Source organism: Aulonocara stuartgranti (assembly GCF_965226115.1).
Source record: "Aulonocara stuartgranti genome assembly, chromosome: 13".
Lineage (NCBI taxonomy): Eukaryota > Metazoa > Chordata > Actinopteri > Cichliformes > Cichlidae > Aulonocara > Aulonocara stuartgranti.
In genome coordinates this window covers 22,305,393-22,328,870 of record NC_138949.1, presented here as the reverse complement: position 1 = coordinate 22,328,870, position 23,478 = coordinate 22,305,393, and the positions used below count along the sequence as shown (strand labels likewise).

General features: G+C 38.8%; 1 long non-coding RNA gene across 2 annotated transcripts in view; it reads right to left on the bottom strand.

The window, feature by feature from the left end:
• Positions 1-2,805: 2,805 nt before the first annotated feature.
• Positions 2,806-23,478, bottom strand: part of LOC309720686 — a 70,203-nt gene continuing 49,530 nt past the window's right edge. For both annotated transcript variants that reach the window (XR_014280554.1, XR_014280555.1), the window contains 2 exons: positions 4,956-5,041; positions 2,806-3,305 (listed from right to left, as the gene is read on the bottom strand). This is a non-coding gene — a long non-coding RNA (uncharacterized lncRNA). The remainder of the gene's footprint in view (positions 3,306-4,955; positions 5,042-23,478) is intronic.

The following is a 23,478-nucleotide window of genomic DNA, read 5'->3' as shown; positions in this document are numbered from 1 at the left end:
GAGGCATTATCTAAATTATTTTAATTTCAGTTTTCACAATGACAAAAAAGGGCATGTGTGGAATCACCAAAGACATGTAGAAGCTATACTACCATCATCTTTACTTTCCTCAAATTCTCAAATTACCTGGCATCTGCCAGATAGATAAATAAAAAAAATCTAAATAATTTTCAACAGATCCTACAAGTCACAAGTCACATGGAATATTCCTATTCCATGTGACTTGCCATGAGGAAATTTAATAGAAAAAAAATCAAAAAGAGCAAGGGTTATATGGCCTAAATATTATTTCATCTTTAGAGGTAGAACGTATAGATGAGTGCTAACAGTACAATGACTCTCTTAAAAATATAGTTATTTTCCAAAATAAGAATTTGGGCTGCCTGTGACACTAGACATCTCTTTTATCCTGCTCTTCTTTCCTCTTGCCCCAAATAATGCCACGAGAGCTTTCTCTACAAAAGTTCCCAGCACACAGGCAATTCTTATTTTCCTTTCATTGTCCCTGCTGGACAACACAAACAAGCAAACAAGCTTGAAAGCGCATCATTTCATTTCCATATAGATGAAATATGTGCAATGAAATAAGCAAGTGTCCATTTGTACACAAGGCACAATGGTTTTCATCTTGATGCTTCAGTATTGTTCAAAGTGCTCCATGAATTACCTGAACAAAACACTAGATAGGATACTATTCACTGCATTGAAATTCTCAAAGGGTACTAATAGATTTTGCCAGTGTCCGAGCACTTGAGACATGAAAGAGGTTAAAGCAACACTGGAACTGAGATGATAGTACCCCTCTTCATTCATTCCTATTTACACCAGATGTCATTATACTCACTTATCCACACTTGTGAGTGTATCCAGTTCCTTTTGGGTCTTTTACTATTTAGTGTATGTGCAGTCTAGGAAAGATTCTGTATGGATCAAATTGTAAAGCTACGTGAACTCTTTATCCCCACTGGGCAAACAAATATCTTTAAGACTGAAGGTAACCTTCCAACCTAGCAACTAATATTTATCAAGTTTTATCAAAACAGGAAACCTCAAGTTGTTGTGGCAAATGGTCCAAAATAACATCTGCTTATGCGGAACAGTTAAAGCTCTGAAATGATTCCATTGAAGAAGGAAACAGTGCGAATTTGATTATGCTGGCATAGCCAAAACATCCAAGAAATTCCGGTATTTACAATGCAAAGCGAGCGGGCGCATCATGCCACAACACATTTTAGGTAATTTGCACTGAATATTCCCCCTTCGATGCCTTAGTCGACAATATAATTCACTGTTGACTATCTGAACTTGGGCAAATTAACCACTAATAACTTCAAAATAAAAAGCCTGCACACTGGTCATGCTCCTGAGCTAATGCACCTTCTTTGGGCTTGAATACTGTGAGCTCCTACACTGAAAACTGACACTTTTTTCTAGGTTAGAAACGGAGATCCACCTCTCGTCCGTGTAATGGCCCTCAATATAAGAACTGGGTTTAACACAGAAGCTGCTGCTTGCTCTCTGTACGAGGTGTATGGACAAGCAGACAGAAAAAGGATTTCAGGGTAGAATTAGACTGCTTCTGAATCATTTTCTCATGGACTAGCTAAGAGCCTCAAAAACAAAACGTTGCTACATTCAACGGGCGTCTATGCCCGTTGAATGTAGCAAGCACAGTGGAGCAATGGTTAGAACTGCCGCCTCGCTGAACCTTGCATGTGGTCACTGTCCCTGCAGCGATTTGGCTTGAATCACTGAAAAGCACAACTTCTGTTGGAGCTATTTACACTGTGAGTTCCCCTTTTTATATGTATTACTTATACACTGAGGTGTGGACATTTTTGTTCTTTGACTAAAGGTATGATTCTCATTGCAACACGGCATACGGTGTAAAGCCTATAGTGTACATTTTACAGGAAAATATTAAAGTCTTTATTTTATTACAGTTACCTGACAGCTTTGGTGAGTAAATATGTTGCAGTGGAAGAGGCTGAGTAGGTTATACTCTAATCAGAGAGTTGGTGGTTCAATCTCTGGCTCCTCCAGTCTGTATACCAAATATCCTTGGGCAAGATACTAACTTCAAGCTGCTCGCTGATGACTCCATCAGAGAGCGAATGTTTGACAGAAAGCACTTAAGCATGTTAAAGCGCTTTGAGTGCTGAGGTAGAATGGGAGAGCGCCATATAAAACTAGTCCATTTACCATATTCAAATTTTGACATGTAAAATACACCTGTGACGTGTAAATATAACTGTATACAGGTGAGGTGTTGAGCAGATATGCTGGTAAAGTACACAAAATATTTATGACACCTGCTTTTTACATGTGCCAATTTGTTAGTTTCCCCCTTGATAATTGATAGGTTTAAGGTGCTGGAAGGAAAAGCAAGCAAAGTCACTTTGAGTGCTGGAAGTTTTTCTTTAAAATTCAAAGGTTTCTGACACTTACTAAGGCTGCAGCAAAGCAGTTTGAAAAACATTAAACAGGCAGCCTTTTCAAATGCAGAGTGTCACTGGGCACCTGACAACTGAACAGAGCATCCCTCTGGTTGAACCACCAACTATCACATGACAGTCTGAACACTGTCACATGGCAAGAAACACAGGTCAAGTTTTTGTTGTTGTTATTATGGTTTTCCTTTATTTTTTTAACCTCTGGGCCTCCTCATCCGTGAGTCCCACAAAAGATATACATCAAAAACGAAAATGTCTGAGAGCTATAGGGTTATTTTGTTTATCTTTAACAAATAGCCTTTGCTCTGCCGTTTGCACATCCTGGGTGTAAGTGAGAGATAAGGAAATCTGGGAAAAAGTAAATAAAAAACAGGTAAGCACTTAACTAAAAGCCCTGTTCTAAATTTTGATGATATTATTCAATCTGAACAAAATGACAGACTGAAATATTGGTGAATTTTTTTTTAAAAAGTTCAGACTTCAGAAACCTACACACAGCTCTGATAGATGAATGATCAAGGTTTATATTCCTTTGATCTGCACAACCCCAGTTCTTTACCAAACCTCTCAAGACCGGTTTCTGGGCTTACACACACCAGTATCTCTCATCTTATGATGAAAAAGCTTGTGCGGTACACACAGCTAAACAATATTTCACTCCCAGGTTCCAGGTCCCATTTGAAGAGATCACATCGGGACATGAAAGCATTCTTTTTTCCTTATATCCAACCCCATTCATGCTTGCCTGAAGCGCCGATCCTCTGATGGTGGTAAATGAGTTAGAGACAATCCAAGTCTTGGGTAAATGGAGTAGTGAGCTGTTAATGCTGCTCGAGTGGTTGTAACAAAGCACTGAAGAGACATAAAATGCAGAAATCGAAAAAAAACACCGTACTGTCTTAGACATGTCGAATGATTGGAGATAAGCACAGACAACACATTAGTGAGACACTCAGATCTGAAGAAAGCCAGCATGTGCATTAAACTGGACCCTAAACTTACTACAGTTTTAGTATCCAACTGCTGACAACAGTTGTTAGTCAGTTTTCATGATTATTGTGGCAATGTCTAATTAAGCATCCCGGGATAAATTATGCTAATGTAACCGTTGAATAACTTTTCTCCTCTCATAAGAGGTTAGTTGTTTTTAATCTCGCCCAATTAGCACATTAAACACAAAGCGCTACAGAACCGAGCAGCACTGGAGCAAATGAGCCCACCAATCTAATTGAGAATTAATGAATGCTTTAAAGTGCTAGAAGCCGGTGCAATTGTAATTCAAAACAAGACAAAATTAATCACAATAATTTCTGGGAAAGAAAGTTAGCATTAACATAATTGAAGCAGAGAGGATAAAAAGGCCACGGCAGCGTAGGGGAGTGTGACGAATCAGTAATCCTCTATGGAGGAAATTGTTTGTTATTCCAATTAATTATCCACCGTACTTAATCACCTAAATTGCAACTGAAATCAATTTTTTTTGGCCTTTTTCTCTAGCTTTCATATCACAGAAGATGAACTGTCCAAGAGTGTTTGCTGGTGGGTGGGAGAGAGGTCACTAAATTGGCTGCAATGGGAGCAAAAGAATCTGAGTGTGCTGTGACAAAACACTTCATGTACATGGTTTAATCTAATAACTAGCAAGTTTTAAATATGTATGCATTCCCTTTTCTCATTCTTTTCCCCTTACTTCTAAAGGCATCATTGCCTTTCAGCTTCCTATGGGATAAGATCACACCCAATGCTTATGAATCATCAGCTTGAAAAATTGGAATTCACTGGCAGCGTTACAGCCTTCTGTATATCCTTTGTTTTTTACAGTCCCATTGCAGGTATGATAGTCCTAAACAAGCAGCAACATTTATCCTGGACATGGGCATGATTGTAATGATGTTGTGAGAGAATGTATCTGTTGCTTTCAGAGCATCTGTTGCCAATGCAGGCGCAATGGCATTAGCAGCAAAAAGCCATGGAACATTAACCGCTCCCAACAGAACTTCCAGATGGATTTTGTTCTAATGGCATCATTATACGCTAAATTAAAAGGCGGGTAAATGGAAGTGTAAAAATTTAAATGACTGAGGAAAAAAAAAATCTCTCAAGCTTGAGCTGTCTTTAGTGGAGGCCTCCGACAGAGAGATTGGGAGCTGAGCCATGCAATGAGTGTTAATCATACGCATATATAAAATAGTAATGAAGAAATGAATAGTACAGTAGGGTTGCAGTACACATTACACTCTGTTATGTTTAACGCACCAGCTGAGGCTGAAGCGTTGGCTTTGCAGACGATGCGTAAAGCTTACATTTCACTTGTTAACCTGTTAGAGCTTTATCAAGATAATGTGATGTCTCTATTAAATCTTGAGTTGTATGTTTGTTGTCACCGATTTCCTGTTTGTTTTCTTTATTTGCAAAATCATTTATTATATCTGTGAATATGGTTTTTGGTTGTTTTTACTGTAACAGTGTTCATTAAAAATAATAATAATGAAGAAACCTTACATCCATCTGTGAATTTTCTTCCACGTGTCTGATTGAAGTTGGCGGGGGGTAATGGAGCCTAGGGGACACCCTGGATGGTCGCAGGGCTAAAAGAGAGAGAATTCAGACAATTCAGACAAATATCAAAATAAAGGATCTGGGCGTAATTTGGAGCTGTAAGAGTTATTGTCACCCTCAATTCTAATATTACTATTATTAAAGTCCACTGTATTACATTATGCTACACGGATACCTGAAACATGCCATCAAAAATCATATTTGCAACCACAAATTGAGTCAAAAACAGAATATTTGAGTTTTAAATGCCTGATTTTCTCCTGGTGCAACAAAGAAGGGAAGCCACAGTGAAAACAGTGCCTAATGCACAGACATGAATGCAACAAGCAACTGTGAGTGCAGACCTGGGGTCATTTGGGGTCTTGACCCTGACTGAGACCTTATGACCTCTGTCTGTGCTCCAGCAGACACTCGTGGCCTTAACCTTTACCCTTTGACAAGCTGTTATGTCCAAAATCATCTACAAGATCCATGTCTAAGGTCTGGTTCCTTCCTGGATCGATCAAGCTCAAGGAAGGGACGTTTCCGAGTAAGGATCAAGGCCTTCTGCATATAGAGGTCATCACACGATACCACAAATCTTATCTCCTGATTAGAAGCTTTCGACCACCCTTTAGAAAATACTCGTTTCTCTAAATTATAAAAAGCAGAGCTATTTGAACCATACAATCATAACTAATAATGCCTGATTTATATACTTTTCATGCAATCGCTGATTTTCTTTGTTCAATCCACTCTCGGGAAAGAGCTCCAACGAAAAGTAATTGAGGCAATGTTTTACACCAGCAGTACAGAGCGTTCTGTATTGCTGTGGGAAGGGTCGGCAGCACTCACTGTTGTGAAGAGGGATGAAAAAGAGGGAGTTTGAGCTGCTACCCTCTGACCTGATAATTAAAAAGGAGAGATTCAACAAAACGCCATTATCAAAACAACTCTCCTAAACCCATTTAACACGACTTACTTCCCGAACACATAACAGCTAATGTAACTGAGCAACCCTCTTGGTAATGATTGTGACTAATGTTCATATTGTCTACATTTAGCATATTTTTTTAATTGTGTGAATATTTTTTTTACTCACTGCACTCATGTGGTTATGACTGCTATCATTCACTCTTTATCTCGTCAAATAGGGAAATTTCAGTCATGTTTTCTCTGGACCCTGCATCACAACTATGCTGCCATTAACATTTATGTGAATTTAACTTTCATGTGAAAGATCATTTTTGAATGATTTCGCCCATTTCTACCTCCTGCTCCTCACCCAGTTTTGAGTGTCCCTGCACCATGTTTGTCTGCCTTGACAAAAGCTTCATTAGAGAGCCCCAGCCATCTCAGTAATTGGGCCCATTTATTTCAAAGGTACATTTAATGGTGTCTCTTATTTTTCAGCGGCGTGTTGAGGATTAAAGTACAGTAGATCACAATGCTCTTTTTCTCGTGGTTCTATTTTCTTCATTTTAGAGGTGGTCAATTATTAAATTATTTTCACTTTTTCTTTCATCTCCAACATACAATAAATTGTACGAAGCTCTTTGGTTAATGGCACTGGCAGTGGGTGTCTGTGTGTGTTCACACCTGTGTGCACTGCATGTATGTGAGAATGCATACTGTGTCTGTATTTGTACATGTGCTTTTCTTTCCCCCTTTTGGTTATCTAGTGTATTGTATGTACTATAAATGTGTGTTTTTTCTCTCATGTGAGACTGTATTTTTGTGTGCACCATGCATACTCTGTATCTTCTACATTTACTTGTCTCTGTGTGTGTCAGTGTGTGTGTGTGTGTGTGTGTTTTTAAAGGGCATTTCAATATCTACTCCAAAGGCGAGTCGTGCCAGACACCCCTCAATCCTTTTATTATACACCCCGAAACATCAAAAGCCACGTAAGCAACCAAGGTGGAGAGAAATTACTTTGTGTGTGATTTCTCTGCCTCTGACTCTCCTGTCAGCTCTCCCCTTTATGTCAGTAATTGTGGGTGATTATTTTAACTGTGAAAAGGGTAGCAGGTAATAGAGGCTGATTAAATCCAATGGACAGCAGCCCAGACAACCCTTAAGACACAGCCGTGTAATAATAGTGAGAGCCGGCATCACCTACACAGCCCGTCCACTCACCTTATTTTCAGTGACATGAGGCCACATGCAATTTAATGCATTTATTGTGCTGTTGGTCCATATATTGACAGCTGTAAACAGTTGTGGTTAAACTGAATCTTGCCGTCCTGCCATAGTTCTATGGTAAAGCTTATGATAGTGACACAATGTGCTGGTATATTTCAAAGTGAAAAGAATACACACACACGCACACACACACACACACACACACACATAAAGGAGATGATATACTAACATTTGGCAACCACAGACTGACACAACAGGGATTAGTGTCAGTGCCGAGATCTTTCTTTGAAAAAACCTAATATGAAAACTATTATTGCCAAGAAGCTCCTCATTTTTCATTCCCAAACAAGACACCTTGTAATCTCAACTCCACATATCCAGTTAAAAGGCCTGTTGGAACAAGTGGAGTACAGCCATAATAGATAAGCAAATGACTCCTTTATGTAAGGAGATTATGCTATGCCAGTTTATGTATCTTATTCAAGGGTAGCATTTACGTGACTGAAGACACAATGAAAAACGTGTAACTGATCAGAGGCTACATACTTAAAATTACACACATTCAATGTGCAACAGAAGGGCAGAAAACGGTACCTTTACACTGCAGATTACGCCATTTCTTTAGCTACAACACATGCTTCAGAACTGCTGAGAGTTTAAATTTCTTAGACCAAAACAGAGATTTTTTTTTTCAAAAGCATTCTGTATGGAACCGAAAGAGTTAAAAAAAACACTCCACAAAGCTTTGAATTAGTGGCTTTCTAAAGGTGAAACAGGCAGGCAATAGTTTAGCTGAGCGTCAGTATGTGAAAGTCCTCATGAAAATGACCTTTCGTGTTAATGGGCAGTTGAAATGGCTCACTGTATTGTTGGTCACAGGGCTTCAAAACAAATGGAAACTTCCTGTAAAAAATATGCAACATATAAACCTCTATTTTTTCCACGCAGGAATTTCCAAACTCTAAAGCCAAAGAGAGTTGTATGTTTGTGCTAGCATACTGATATCTCAGAGCTCCTTCTTGCATCCTATCTCAAAAAGTTTTACACCAGGAAGAATAAAAAATCAGTCCTATTGCCTCAAGCCACTTCCAAAACGTGGGTGACTATTTATTTAGAAAAACTCTGCAGAAATTAAATCACCATCTACTGAGTTTGGAGTGAATTCTAAATGTGATCTTTATTGATGAACAGAGCTGGTTGAACAGGCCACGAGCACAAAGAAGTCAGTCTGTTGGTGGTGGTTCCAAAGCTGATATAAATCACGTCTCCTCCATGCTATTAACTTTTGGAGCTATAGGGAGGTTAGGAGTGAGGCTGAGACATCCCCTACAGAGACCCTTGGTGGATGGGGGACTTTACACCCAAGTAAACAACTCACCCTGCCCAGAGGGCAGCACCACCAATATCCCATCCATTACAAAGAGTAGAGAAAGAAAAAGGGTGGGAAACAAGGAAGGGAAAGAAACAACAAACATTTATTTACTGTCACTGTCGTCATTTTTGCAGCCATTTTTTTCATGATTTACGACTGACTCAGAGAAAGGCTTGAGGTGAATTGATTGGGTCAGGTGAATTGGTTAAGGTATGGAAGCTGCTCAGAAGTTGCTTTTGGAAATATCTAGAATATAGGAGGGAATAAGAGAGAGAGGGGCAACTTTCATCATAATGACAAAAACGTGAAAACTCACTTTGTCAAAAGCTTGTAGCGCTGAGATACAATAAACAAAAGTAGGAAAAAAATGCATGTTATTATGTCAGGTATTACCTGTAAGTAAGTAAGTAAATACTGCATCACAAAGTTCTAAATGAATATATCTAACCACAACTATATCATTACAGAAATAAACGTCTTGTTGTTCAGAAAACAAAGCCAAAAAGAATCCCTAAATCAAACACAATTCTTCCCATTGATGAATGAGACCCACCTGTCATCTTCACGGCTCTTGCGGGTTATGAATTATGCCTCTTGTCTCCTGTGGTTTGTGCGATAATGACAGTCTGATTATTTTAACTACTGCTGGCCACCAAGCGCCTCAAATGAGGAGGATAAACTCACATTCCAGAAATGTCTTCAGATGTACTATAACTTCTTAGGATAGCTTAGAAACCGCTACGGCGTTACATGACATCCAATCGGCCTGAAATTGTGTTCGCTGAACACATACATACATTCATAATGTGCGTATATTCAAAGGACTTTGATCTCTTGGTCGTATCTTTGCAACATGCACGTGTAAATCAACAGTAACAGATCATGTATAATACAGTATAACCCTGTCCTCTACATATGAAGTTACCTGGATTATGTGACCTGGCATAGAATGTAATATATATTTATTTTCAGTAAAGTCCCATGCTGGAGCTATTAAATGAAAGAAAGAATGAAGTAATGTAAATACAGGAGAAAGTTACTTGAATTTTTGTTTTTGAATCTGGGAATCTGAAAAGTTTATATAAATTGTCCCACCTTTTTTCTCTGTATGTGTTTCATTTTCTGATGTCTCTACCTTAAATGTGACACCGTTCACTTCAGACTTGAAGTGCAACAAACTTAGATATAAGACCAGCATGTTTTTGTTTTGTTTTTTACCTTCAGACTAATGCAAATGGTACATACCTCAAAGGAGCTTTTTTTCCCCACGACTGAAAAAATTGGATAAAGGATTGAGATAAATTTTAGGCTTTACTTTTAATTCTTTCTCACTATTTTTGACAGACGGTTGACCTATAAGCCAAAAGTTGCGATGAGAAATAGAAAAACAAAGGTAAAATGGCAGTGTGGAGAAAAGGAATGGAAAGAAGAGGTACCGCGAGTGATTATTGAGAAGACAAAGACCCCGCTGTCCTGGGCCTGACAGCACCCTCTACATCAGGTGCCCCCCATCCCTCCCTCCATCCATCCGCAAGCTCACCATCCAATTCCATCGAGACAAGGGAATTTCCTCCTCCCCACCGCACACCCATCATCCATTTATTCCTCCATTCATCTCTCTGTTCCCCAACAAATGGAAATAATAACACACAACAACACAACAACCAACAGTTCGCTATCCCTCCTTTCTCCAACCTCACATCCAAATCTCAGCTCCTCAGGATGATGACTCTTTTGATCAGAGCTCTCAGCTCAGTCCCAGTGGGGGAAATGGATACATCTGAATCATGCAAAGAATGTAACTGGCAGGTTTTGGTGTGGTCTAGTCATCCTGTCTACCTGTGAATTCCACACAGTGCAGGCCAACAGTCGAGACGCCTGTGCTAAAGCAAGTATTTGGTGTCGCAGACAAAGCTGGTTTTACATTACATTAGATTATTCAGACACTTTGAGACAACCGGCCAACTCACAATAGAATTACAGATGAAGCGCTTGCTTATAGAGGTTTACATTCTTAAGATAAGCAAGGACAAGAGTTGTTGACTGTGTGCCTAAACACTGTCTGGGTTGGTTTCAAGGGACGTGAACTGACTACTCTTACCTGTGGATTTCCCCATGCCTTCAATCACAGCTCAGGCTGCTGTTACTGAATAAGGTGTTTGTGAAGCATGAGCCACCCGAGAGCGATTTTTGACTCACAAACACCAATTGTAGCTTTGTGTGAAAGGTCAAAGAGTGTAAGAAGCTTTGTTGACTAATGGTACAGATGATTATTTAACAAGCAACGCATGCAGAGATATATATGAATATTGTGCAGCAAGTCTTTTCTGTTTTCCCCAAATCAAGACACTTTTTGCTGGCATCGTGAAGGTTTTCAGGCTTTTTGTGTTGTTCATTCTACTTGTGAAAACTTGTCATTGTAATTTTAAAACCACACACATGCACACACCACACATTTCACATGCTAGGTGTGTTTCGGACACATAATGTTTCATTTTGAGCAACAGGCAGAACAAAACTAATATACAGTTTTTGTAATGATGATATTGACCAACTAGTGTATCAGTCAGGTTCTAATGGCTTACAGTAGAGTAAAGATAGGATGGCAACCACCTTGTGATTGGTGGTGGAAGGAGACAAAATTCAACTGTTGACATGGCAAAGGCTGCCTGATGGGAAGCAAACTGTCTCCAAACCATCATAGACCAATTTGGACAGACTGTAATCGCTCTCAGACAGACTGGCAATGGTTTGTAAATAGTCTGTTGTCCAATTAAAGCAGAGAGATTATTAACAGGTTGCAATCAATCGCAGTCTGTGCTGATGAGTGCAACCTATTTGCAACACATTTCTTTGTAATAGGGGACTTGACTTAACCGGTTGACCATAGATTGTATTCTGGTTATGTTTCAAAATTAAAGCTTAAAGTTGCCAACTGCCTATGTTATTTTGCAGTTAAATCATCATCCTGCATCAACTACTTGCCAAGGAATGTCTTAATTTCTACTTCAAATCAACAAGTTTCTGTCTGGATTCTGAATGTATGTAGTTAATGTGAAATTATGTGTATGCAGACAGCAACAGGTTTATGATTTTCAACCATTCATCACAAGTAATCGCCATATTAACCCAAACAGATTGCATTCACCTGCAAGTTGATATCAGACTAAGAGCAGAACAAGACTGCAAGGTCACTGCATGCAATCATGATAACTTTGGCTATGTCACGATCTCCAGCATTAACAAATACCATTAAGAGATATAAATAAGAAGTCCAATTTTTATAGCTTTCTTTTAAAAGCTTGTGTCCATCAAACAAGAATCGAGGTGTTTAGCACAGAAAAATAGTCTTTATTAAATTTTGGCTATACTTTGGTATTATTTGTACATAGAACCAATTCACTGTTAAAAACTTTCAGCGCACTAGTATGCTGCAGCCAGTGCATTTAGAAAAGGGTGCATTCCAATATCTTTCCCAGCTAGGAGATTTAAACCCTAGGGGCGCAGACGTTGGACAAAAGAGTTTTAGCTCACACTTGTGACCCAGTGAGCTATGTGCCCTACAGCGTGAAACACAAAGGGAACAACACAGGTGATTCTACACATGCTCCTGTCCTGCCTTTTCAACACTTGTACTCTGTGTCTCTGTCACCCTGTGCTACTCAGTGACATCAACCTTTGGCACACTGACAGCCTAGTCCAGGTTTCAATTTACAGAGCAACAGTAAGTATACAGATATCCAACGACCTTTTTAAAAGTAATTCTTTCACAAATTTCGATTAATTTATTTACAATTTGTATTAACTCTGTGACGCCCACAAGTATCATAGCGTGTCACTACATAGATGACACACATCGATAAAGTCTTTGATGGAGAAGATGACTTTTCCTCATTTTATTTGGATGATGGTGTCATTTTCTTCTTCTCTAAATTTAGTTTCAATTGTACCAACGGACAATACAGTGGTCTCTGGAGATATGACAATAAGAGGTCGGGACTTGAAACTAAACCCATGTCCATAGTGTTTCAGGCGTGGCCAACGTTTCAAATTATTTTTATCCTCCACACCAAAACAAATACTACGCTGGATTAATGTCTTAAATGCTTCTTAACGTCTCTCTTCCTAATTTGACTATTTATAAAAAGCTAAAGCATCACAAAAAGCCCCTTTCAGTCATGCAGTCATTTCCATCCATCTGACGGAAATGTTGCTACCCAGATTTACATATCGCATCAACAAAGCACAGGACTAAAATTCATGCTGTCAATTTAGTAGACAGGCATTCGGTTTATTGGTAGGCTATATACTTTTAAAACGTATTTTTACATAAAGGGTTTATTCTGATAAAACTGTTGTTCTTATTCCCATCATATTTCTTTATTGACTTATTTATTTCTATTATATTTAGTTTTTTTACTTGCTATATTATCACATTTTTTGTTCAGGTCTTATGCCATGTTTTTATTTTTATAAGCCTTTTTACTTTTAATTGTGAGCTTTTTTTTCTCGTTCTGTATGGCACACTGAAAACTGTTGGAGAAAAGTTTTGTAATTATTATTACTATTATTATTAGAAAGCCTCAGATCAGCTGAAACACTCAGTTTATTTAAATCCAGGTTGAAGACTCACCTGTTCTCAGCTGCATTTGAATAAAGCACCAAATCCACACTTTAAGCTTAAATTTCAAAACTTACATTTAACTACTGATTTTATCTACTGTTCTGATTTTATCTGTTTTGATTTTATATACTGTTGTTTGTTAATTAGTTAGTTAGTTTATTTGCTTGTTTTAATCAATTTTAAATCATGCTTTTTATTTGTTCTTGTTTCTAATGTCTCTGTAAAGCACTTTGAATCACCTTGTTGTTGAATTGTGCTATACAAATAAACTTGCCTTGCCTTGCCTTACTGCTACTGCCTAAGATTATCATTGCACGTCTCTCATGGCAGGTACTTGGTTCACTTCAAAACCTCATTGTTTTCCAGGAGGCCCTGCAATAACAAACCCATAACACCTTGTCTAACCATCTCCGTTTCTCATCTACGATGCACTCTCTCTCCAGTCCAGAAAAAAGATCTCACCGTCTGAGTTCGTGTGCAGGCTGGGGGCAGCTATAACTTGCTGCTGCAGCAGAAGCGCACATAAAAACACAAACAGACAGACTGAGTTGCTGTGAAAATTGCACGGCGAATTAAACATTCAAAAATGTGATTGCATTTGAGTCGATGCTCAGTGCTCAGTGCAACAGATATTTTGCATGTACTGCGTGTAACCAGTGGCTTCCTCGGTCACCAGCATAGGTGTGTCTGACTTAAACTCTGAGGAACATTTATGTGAAAGTGACTGAATATTCATGAATGACAAAATGCCACCACTTTAACAGATGAAGAATAAAAGAAAGATAAGCAGACAAAGAGAAACTATAGGATTTTATCATAGACAGTTTGACTATTTAACTGGCATTGAGCAATGACACATACTTTGTGTGCGCCTGGGATGTGTCATCACTGGCATATTTGCCATTAGATCCGCACAGGCTTTTCCTTGTTAATTTACACAATAGCTGAACATGAGCATGCATGGGGCCACAGTTTTACCTGGAGCCAACAGTGTTGAGTTACAAGTGAACCCAACTTAGAAAGGTAAAGCTAAACCTGCAAAGTCTGAGAACTACAGTGTTCAAGGAATGAAATATGTTGTGTCTGCACGAACTGTGCTTCAAACTACCTAAGGTATGTGGTGTGACCCTGAAGAGTGAGTGCAAATTAAGAGAAAAGGAAGACATGTCAGAGAGCAGTGACCAGAAATGTGAATCCTTTATCCATAGTGTCTTATTACTATAATACTATGTCTGATGGGTAACTATATTATTCCCCCTGATATAGACACTGCTTTTTTGCCTTTTGTCAGATTTTGGGAAAGACACTGTCTTAATTTAATCCACGTTTGGGAATTCCCAGAGTATTTATGGCTATCATTACCGTCTGGGCTGCATTGTGTGATGAGCTACCTGATGCAACCAGACAAACAGTATGCCTGCACTGACAGCATTAAGGGAAATGGATGAGGCACACACATGGGTGGGCTTTATGTGCATTCACATACAAGTACGCACACACACAGATTTCCCCATTCTGGCAGGCTATATTGCTCACAGTCCACATTCTACTGGATTGTTTGGTCAAAAGCCATCCACTCCAACCCACACCTGCTCTGCAACACGACTTAGCATGTAGAGCACTGAAAACCCTCTACAAACATCTGTTTTCAGCAAAAGCCCCATTAGATGTCTAACGTGCTGTTTGGTGACATGCACCCTTTGCCTTAATCACCAGATTTGCAAAGTTACGACCTCAATCACCATTTCCAACTTTAAAATAGCTCTGCCTTCAGCCCGACTTGGCTAACAGGAAACCATTAAAGCACCAGCAATTACCATTCCCATCCATCCACACGGTCCCTATTTTATTTTAATCTGTTTAAGTGCATTTTCTACGCAAGGTTAAAATATGAATCCCCGCCGCCCCCTCCTCTCCTCAACGAGGCAGGGTTTTTCTGGCTTACTTGAGAGCACAATTTACGACTGATTTAATTTAGCCTCCGCAAACATTTCTAATGACATTAGGCCCGGTACATATACTGACTGCCTCTCCCTCTTATTCCATTAACTCCTAAATCAGGTTTAAAGACCATACTGATGCTGGATGCTATTATGGGTGATTATCAAAACAACAGACAATGGGGCAAAGTGTTTACTAACTGGTTTAGCCATAATTTTGCGTAACCAGGACAGATGGGAACACTACAAATTACAGATCAATCTTTTTAATAATGAAGGACCTTCCAGTGCGCTCACTCGGTCACGTCTATTGTTCCATGAAGCAACACATCATGTACAGTTTTTAACTAAAACATTTTTAAACTAAAATTGTCCTCATGAATAAAACACATCATAACAACAGATGCCGGTTTGACTTTGTGTGGACAGGAACAAAAATACACTCTCGTATGATCAAGAAAGCAAGCTAAATGCTGGACCTTTCTAAACTGTTATCCATTCATGGCTAAAATTTGAAGTGCTCTCTTAGATCACGCTTATTCAGCTTGTTTGACAAGGACTAATGATGGCCGTCCATCTGCATACATGCTTACAGCTGTCTCCTGTCCTCATCCAGGTAATGATTGTGTTATTAACCCTGAACCCCTTTTCAAATTGTTATTAACTGCTGGGGGAGAGAATGAGACTCAAACTGTCTCCGCTCACCTGTCACCAAAGCACTGCTGAGGATGGTTTGATCCCGACTGGCAATCTGTCATTGTCAGAGATAGACTCAGGAAGAGGGGATAGATAGACAGATAGACTCACATCCTCACTTAGATGAGATTTTGAATAATTTTTTTTTAGTTTTCTGAAATTGTGTTTAAAGTGTCTAAATTAGGGCTGTGCCATATCGCATCATTTGCGATAATAACGAAATTAAATTTTATGTGACATCAGTATAACATCACGGAAGAGCTGGAGCCTATCCCCGCGTCTGAATTGGATAAGCGGAAGAGGATGAATGGATTAAGTATAATATCATAAATTATTAATACCGTGACAACATCTATTTATTTCCTTAGCACATATAACAATAAAACAAACCCAGACATGTCTAACAGCGAGAGCCACGAGGAAGCCACATCAACAACTTCCAACAAAGCACAGTACTTTGCAAAATAAGCAAGAAAACCATTCCTTCGAAAGGTGGGAACAACAAACTTGTTTCACCACTTTAGTACAACCAGGCTATGAAGGCGTGCAAGGAGCAGATAATAGCAGCTGGTGATGTGCGACTTAAAAGTAAACAAATAAACAAGTGACTCAGTGTCTGAACACTTAGTAGTTAAACTCGTTATAACAGGGGGAGAAAAACAGTGGAGGGAAATTACAGATGCGGTAAAGCAGGTCTTTAAGCAGCTGGTTAAAAAGCTCAACCCAAGATGCAATAGCTCAGATAGAAATGTTTTTCAACGTCAATTTTATTTTGTGACAATATTCCTTAGGTTCCTGAAGAACTACAAGGTTAAGTTCCTGTAGTTATTATTAGTGTTAAACTACCCTAAACACACTATAGCACTATAATAATACTGCTACTGGCACCTTCTGGCAATAGATTTACACTTTGAATTAGGTAGTCAGTCAATGACAGTTAGTTCAGTGGACAATGGCATAAAATCAGCACATGTGCAAGCTGCAATCACATTAAAAACATTGTTCAGCACTTCGATTTCACCAGAAATATCATTATTGTATCATTATTTGTGCAAATTTCCTCGTGGTATAATTTTGAGGCAATACTGCCTACCCATAGTCTACATATAAGAGGTTGGTTTAGCAGCAAATGATTCACAACTATTAAGTATATTCATATATTTTCTTTTGTATGTACCTGTGAGAGCCAAAAGGCTCACTTCAAATTGTTTGCCACTCCAGTTTAACTGCAAAACAGAAGAAACTCTTTTAAGAGTGAATGCAGAGTACACAGTAAATCCCCTTTGAAAAGTATAAAGTGAATCTAAATTGGAAAGGCACTGACTTTAAAAAAATATATTTAACTTATAGAAAAAATAAAAAAAATAAAATATAGTTTGAAGTAGACAAAGAGTTGTAATATTCATATCTATTACCTACTGAATGCCTGAAAACAATCTTTAAAATTATTTTTACATTATTATCACTTTTGCTGGAACAATGTGTTATAAAAGTGTCAAAGCAACTTTCCAGTCCCTCAGCTTGAATATGCAAATAAAATATACATGTTTTTTTTTCCTATCAGTGTGGCAGAAATTACTGCATTATGAGGCATGCAGTGAATGTTAAAACAAAAACATAAGGCTATTGCACCCGTATTTGTGAAGTTTACAGAGCATGTAAAATTATTTCCTCACTACTTTATGCAAATGCTCCTCTCCTACTTGGACTTGCTATAAAAATGAAAGTTTACCTCTGCATTTGCTACTCTTCCAAACGCAACCACAACTTGAACGGTGGGTTATATGCTTAGATTTGTGCTTTACATATACATTTGGACTTGTATTGTCAATTCCAGTTTGATATGGGATGAAATTTGAGGACTGAAATTTTTGTCAAACTTGATTTCACTCATTCATTCTCAAATGTTAGGGAACAAAGAAACTACATGACTTTACATCATTATTGAAGTACACTTTTTAAACCCCTACAATCACAAATCACTAAGCTGTATGTGCTGTGGTTGCATCTCAAGTAGATATACAGGAATACAAAAAAATCTACACCCATGATATATCTTGTGCTGCTACCATTAAATATCTACTTACTATCCATTTTGTCATTTGTCAAGCTAAATATACCACTGTACAGATCAAGGCTGTATCAGAAAAGCATGATGGTGCTCATTGCCTGTAAATACTTTCAAATTTTTCTGACTCGGTTTCCAGAAATACTACCCGATTCCAATAGGTCTATGTGCCAAAAACCAGTAAAATCAAATACACGTGCACATTTCTGTGTGTTTACTGTAAGTTATCCGAGACACGTGAATAAGCTGGGAAAAATGTGTGGTTCTGTGCGTGTAGATCTGAAGAGCAAAAGGTGAGGTTTACAGCCGCAGGTTGGACAGGCCCTTGTGGCCTTTCCCAGTGATAGATATGCTAATGTCCTCCATTCACTCTACTTCACTCCTTTTATTTTCCTCAATTAAAGCAAACGTCAGTGAAACTGTAATTAAGCTGTGTCCAGGCAAAAGACTGCCTGCTGCTTTTAATGAAGCCCCATTGATTCTCTCTTTATTTGCTATTGGTCTCCCTATAACATCAACAGGCCTGAAATAAATGGAAGCTAAAAGTGCAGCTCTTTTCGCCCTAGTTGTACATTGTACAGGACTGTTTAATTAAAAAAAACAAAAAAACAGAGACGATTGCTCTAAGCACATACGGGGATAGCACCATGTGTACTAGAGGTTTGTTCCTCTGTGTACGTGCGCATATATTACTGTGTATCTGAGTAGCTGCATTCATGAGCCAGCCGGTCTGTGAGCTAATGAGCAGAACTACGGTTCCTTCTCAATAAGCCTGAAAGGATGAGAGCCTTACAAGTTTCCAAACAAAAGCAAAGCAAACTCTCTTATTTGTGAAACAGAGATGACCTTGTGTAATCAATAGCCTACAATTTAAAAAAATGCTGAAACCAATTAGCCAGATTGAGCTGTTGCTAAAGGCAAAATTGGTCTGATTGGAAGTCCAATGTGAGCACAATTAAAGATAAAAGGTTTGGTCAGGCAGGAGGGCAGAGTCAAACTGTCAATTGACTAGAATCACAGCTGGAGATACACTGCAGTCATTGTACATTAACCATAATATACATTTCAGTTACAGAACTTAAGTCTTAATCAAACTCAGGATATGCAAGCACTGCCAACATATTAAAAAAGTTCAAATAAAAGTGCATGTAGCACAGCATTACAACACAAGCTGAACCCTGTAAGTTATAAATGCTACATCATTTCTGTAATCTGTATATGTGTGTAATCTTTGCATTATTCTAAACAAGGTCACATGATGCATTTTAGCTATACTTTCACAGTATTTAATTTGAATATGCCTGCATTTGGCAGGTGCTGAACCGGTAATATATTTTTACATTACATAACAGGAAGTGTTGAGAAGGTTTTTGCTAGTGTTAAATTTGCATACAGTTAGGGTCACAGCTACCATGTCGACATTTTCATTTTCATGTCTTCGATGTCAAAATGTGCACTTTCTTCACAACATTATGCCTGTATGACAATGGTAGATTTTTTTTAAGTTCAAACATTTAATATGTTTTCTGATTAAAATGTGAGTTTATGATTATTTTTTTTTTAACACCTTCTGCTTGCTTTCAGATGACTGCCTTTCAGACAGCAGCAGGTAGGTACTTGTGTCAACTTGACTTGAAGGAACAGTAAGACAGGTGTCACAGTGAACTTTGGGCTAAATTTTATATTTGTCAAATTTAAATAAGATTCTCTTTGTAGTACACCTGAATGTGATGATTGATTTCAGGAACTTGCTAACGCTCAAAGACTTGGAAAACATCCAAAAACATACAGCTTTTCTTGGAAAAAATTAAATAAGTACATTAAACAAAAGCCAATTTAACAGAAACCACCAAATTCAGATAAAATGAAAGATGGCTCATTTTGTATCACTTTTCAGGAAAGACTAATGTAATCAAAAACGGATACAAGTGAAGACTTGTGAAGCACTCAACCAGTTGTTAAACATCTTTTTACTTGAAGTTGAAAAACATAACTCTAAATATTTTCAAAATCTCTTTAGGAAGTTTGGTCATATGTTCCCTTAGATTCATCCATTCATTTGCTTCATTTTGTCCAATATTAATAATGGATTGCATTTATATAGCGCTTTTCTAGACACTCAAAGCACTGTACAATTCCACTATTCATTCACTCTCACATTCACACACTGGTGGAGGCAGCTACAGTTGCAGCCACAGCTGCCCTGGGGCAGACTGACAGAAGCGAGGCTGCCGTATCACGCCATCAGCCCTTCTGGCCATCACCAGTAGGCGGTACGTGAAGTGTCTTGCCCAAGGACACAACGACCGAGACTGTCCGAGCCGGGGCTCGAACCAGCAAACTTCCGGTTACAAGACGAACTGCCAACTCTTTGAGCCACGATCGCCCCATAATGGCACTCGAGCCTGTACCAGCTGTCATGGAGCGAGAGGCGGGGTGCACCCTGAACAGGTCACCAGTCTGTGGCAGTGCAAACCCAAGGCTTACATTTAGAATCCCCAATTAACCAAACCTTAATGTTTTTGGACTGTGGGAGGAATCTTGAGTACCCAGAGAGAGCACACAGAAAGTCCCCAGCTGGCCGGTGGATCCAAAACCAGGACGCTTATGCGATGAGGCTCCGGTGTTAACTACCCCACCACCTATTCAATTAGATTTGGGTACATAGAGGTCAAGGTCATCTAAAGCTGGGCATATACTGCGTGATCTTTGGCCCATTTTGAGCCGAGTTTTCAGTCGTGCAACCGTTTTGGGGATCGGCCCGAGTTTCACCTTAATCGTGTGCATCGTGTAGTATACATGGGGCACCGAGAAGCGATTAACACCTCACGACCAGCTCCCAATCAGCAATCGTATGGTCGCAAGAAAATCAAACCTGTTTGAAATCCTGTCGCCCCTGGTGAGGGTATCAACGCAGCCTCTCACACTGCGCACGCGCAAACACAGAAATAAAAGTGAAAAAGACAGAGTGCAGCGTGTGATCTGGACACAAGCCATGGATGCCCAACTTGTAGAACTTTGCCAAGCTCATCTGAGCCTTTTCGATGTGGCCTCACAAAATTATCACGACCACAACAACCGTGAAAATAGTCGGATGGACATTGCTGCTCAATTGCAGCTGCCTGGATTTTCATTAGCAATTTAGCAAAGTTGATGGTGGTGGTGTGTGTGTCTGTGTGAGTGAAAGACAGAGAGAGAGAGCGAGAGACAGATTTTGTGCTGTAAGCTTCATGTTATGGACGCACAGTGTGAGCACTCAGCTCGCATCAGAGCATCGGGCCGTATAGTGTAAGACCCAGAATCATGACCTTCGAACTTCTAACCCCTGAGATTCAATTGTACAGTTTGAGCAGGAGCTGAATAACGCGACTGAAAAAACCCCACAGTGTATGTCCAGCTTTAATGTAACTACGCATGTTTTGAGCCACAACTCAAGATATCATCATATGTTATAAAACATTAGGAGTTATGATATGTAATATCAAAAGGTCAAAAGGCAGCATCACTGAGGCATCGCAACATTCTGGAAAACACTAAATAAACCAAAACATTTTTCAACAGCGTAACTTTATTGCATGAGCAGAGGCCATGCCTATGTTTAAGTCCAAGAGTTCAGTATATATAATTTGAATTTGAACAGGCATTCATGTAAACTGCAAAGCAATCACTCTGAATTTGGGTCATTTAAATCCGCTTATTTCATATTTCACTTCCTACACAACAGATAGTCAGCTGTATTAATACAGGTGCAAATAGTTTTCACTTCATTTAAAGATCCGACATATTTGTTTAATTTGTAAATATGCAAACACAGCAGTTTGGCTGCACGCCTTTCACCACGTGCACATTTCATTTTCATACTGACTGAAATAAAGATGTGTTTACAGCTTCAAAGCAGCAAATTTGTTAAAAAAATACATTTAAAAAATCATATCAGTGTTCTCAGTGTGCACATGTTTTGACTGTATTTATTTATACCTTGCAATACTCTCATTGACATCAAAAATTCTTCCTGCAGCACACATTTGGATATGCAAATCACTCCTGCATTCAGTTTCTGAAAATCAGCACCACTACCAGTCAAATTTTTTGTTTACTGGCAGGTTTCTGTCGCAGCCAGCGTATATGTTTTTGTGTGTACACCTATGCAGACCTTTGCAACATAAGAAGCTCACTTATAGGAAATAAACATAATAGAAAATAATGTCAACAATTTTTGAAGGCAGTTACAATCTATTGTTGAAAAGACCAAAATAAGTGAACATAAAGACTGCTTGAAACTTCCCAAAGTACAGATGCGGAACAACTGCAAGCAAATTGCTTTTTAAGTTAAAAGACCTTTCTCATTTTGTGCTTATTTTTGACGCTTGGACAAAAGTAATGATGTGAAAGATACTTGCAAAGTGCTTTCACCATTTTTTTCCTTCATTTCTTCCCCCATTCAGTTAACTGGCAGGGATAACAAGGCCAATATTAAAGCACATTTCTCAATACACCGACCTGTGTATTACATTGTAATGGGTATTACATCAGAACTGAAGGTACATTAGTTTAAATGCAGGGTAGAAGCTTCTTGCTCATGCCTCCTATGGTTGAAATGTGCACAGAAGTGACCACAAAACTAATATCACCCTCTAATGGATTAATAGCAATATCTGATTGAAAAAAACCATTATGAAAAGTAAACCAATAACAAAGAAAGATCTGGCTGGTGGAGAAAAAAGCAGATTAGTGTACTAACTTTAATGGTTTTCCACCTGGGGGAAAAAGAGTAATTTACACGCTTATATTGTACTCTTGTTAAGTACATTTTGTCTCACCACAGAAAATGGCTTCTTGTTTTTACCTGGATAAACAAAGGGAATAGAGGCACTCTAATGCACAGCATCATATCTGCCAAGATATCATCCGCAACCTTGAAATAATGCATATCTCCCCAGTCCCCTTTCTCTGAACTAACCACTAAGAAACAACCACAAGTAGTTAATGTAAGAGTCCTCCTGTTCTTTACAGTCTAAAAAGGTTTGGGTAGCAGCCAAATGTCACTAACAAGTAAAATCAACAAGCTTAATCTAAATGCAACCCCTTTAAGACAGATATGAAATGCATTCTTAATAACAAGAGCCTGATGATATCCTTCTGTTTCTCTGGCAACCCTCATCTTCCTCCACTGTTTTCTCCTCCTTTTCCCTTTCCGCCCCCATCGTTCCTAACAGATCTTCCAACAAATTAACTGCTTTTTAGTTTGCAGCTCCGTTCCCCATTAATCCATACGGGGGAAGTGTAGTCAAGTTACACTGGAGAGAAAAGAACTGGTGCATTTTAGCGATGCAATTAGGGCCCATTAGTCTTGGCTTTAATTAGAAGGCTGGAGCGTTGATATTTCAAGTGCTGGTTTGTGCTGGTGTTGTGTTTCCCCGCAGCATCGCTCGTCTCCGTCCTGAATCAGGAGTCTGTCTGGCGCGAGTGACTCTCTGTGTTTTTTTTTACTTTGGTTTCTGCGATGTGCTGTTATGTTCTGATTTCAGCTTAGTTGCATTTTTAAAACAAAGACATAACCTCAAAAAATGGAGGAAACAAGGAAAAACTGAAGGGGAAAAGATATTATAGAAGTGAGGGCATTAGAGGAAATTAGAGGTTAA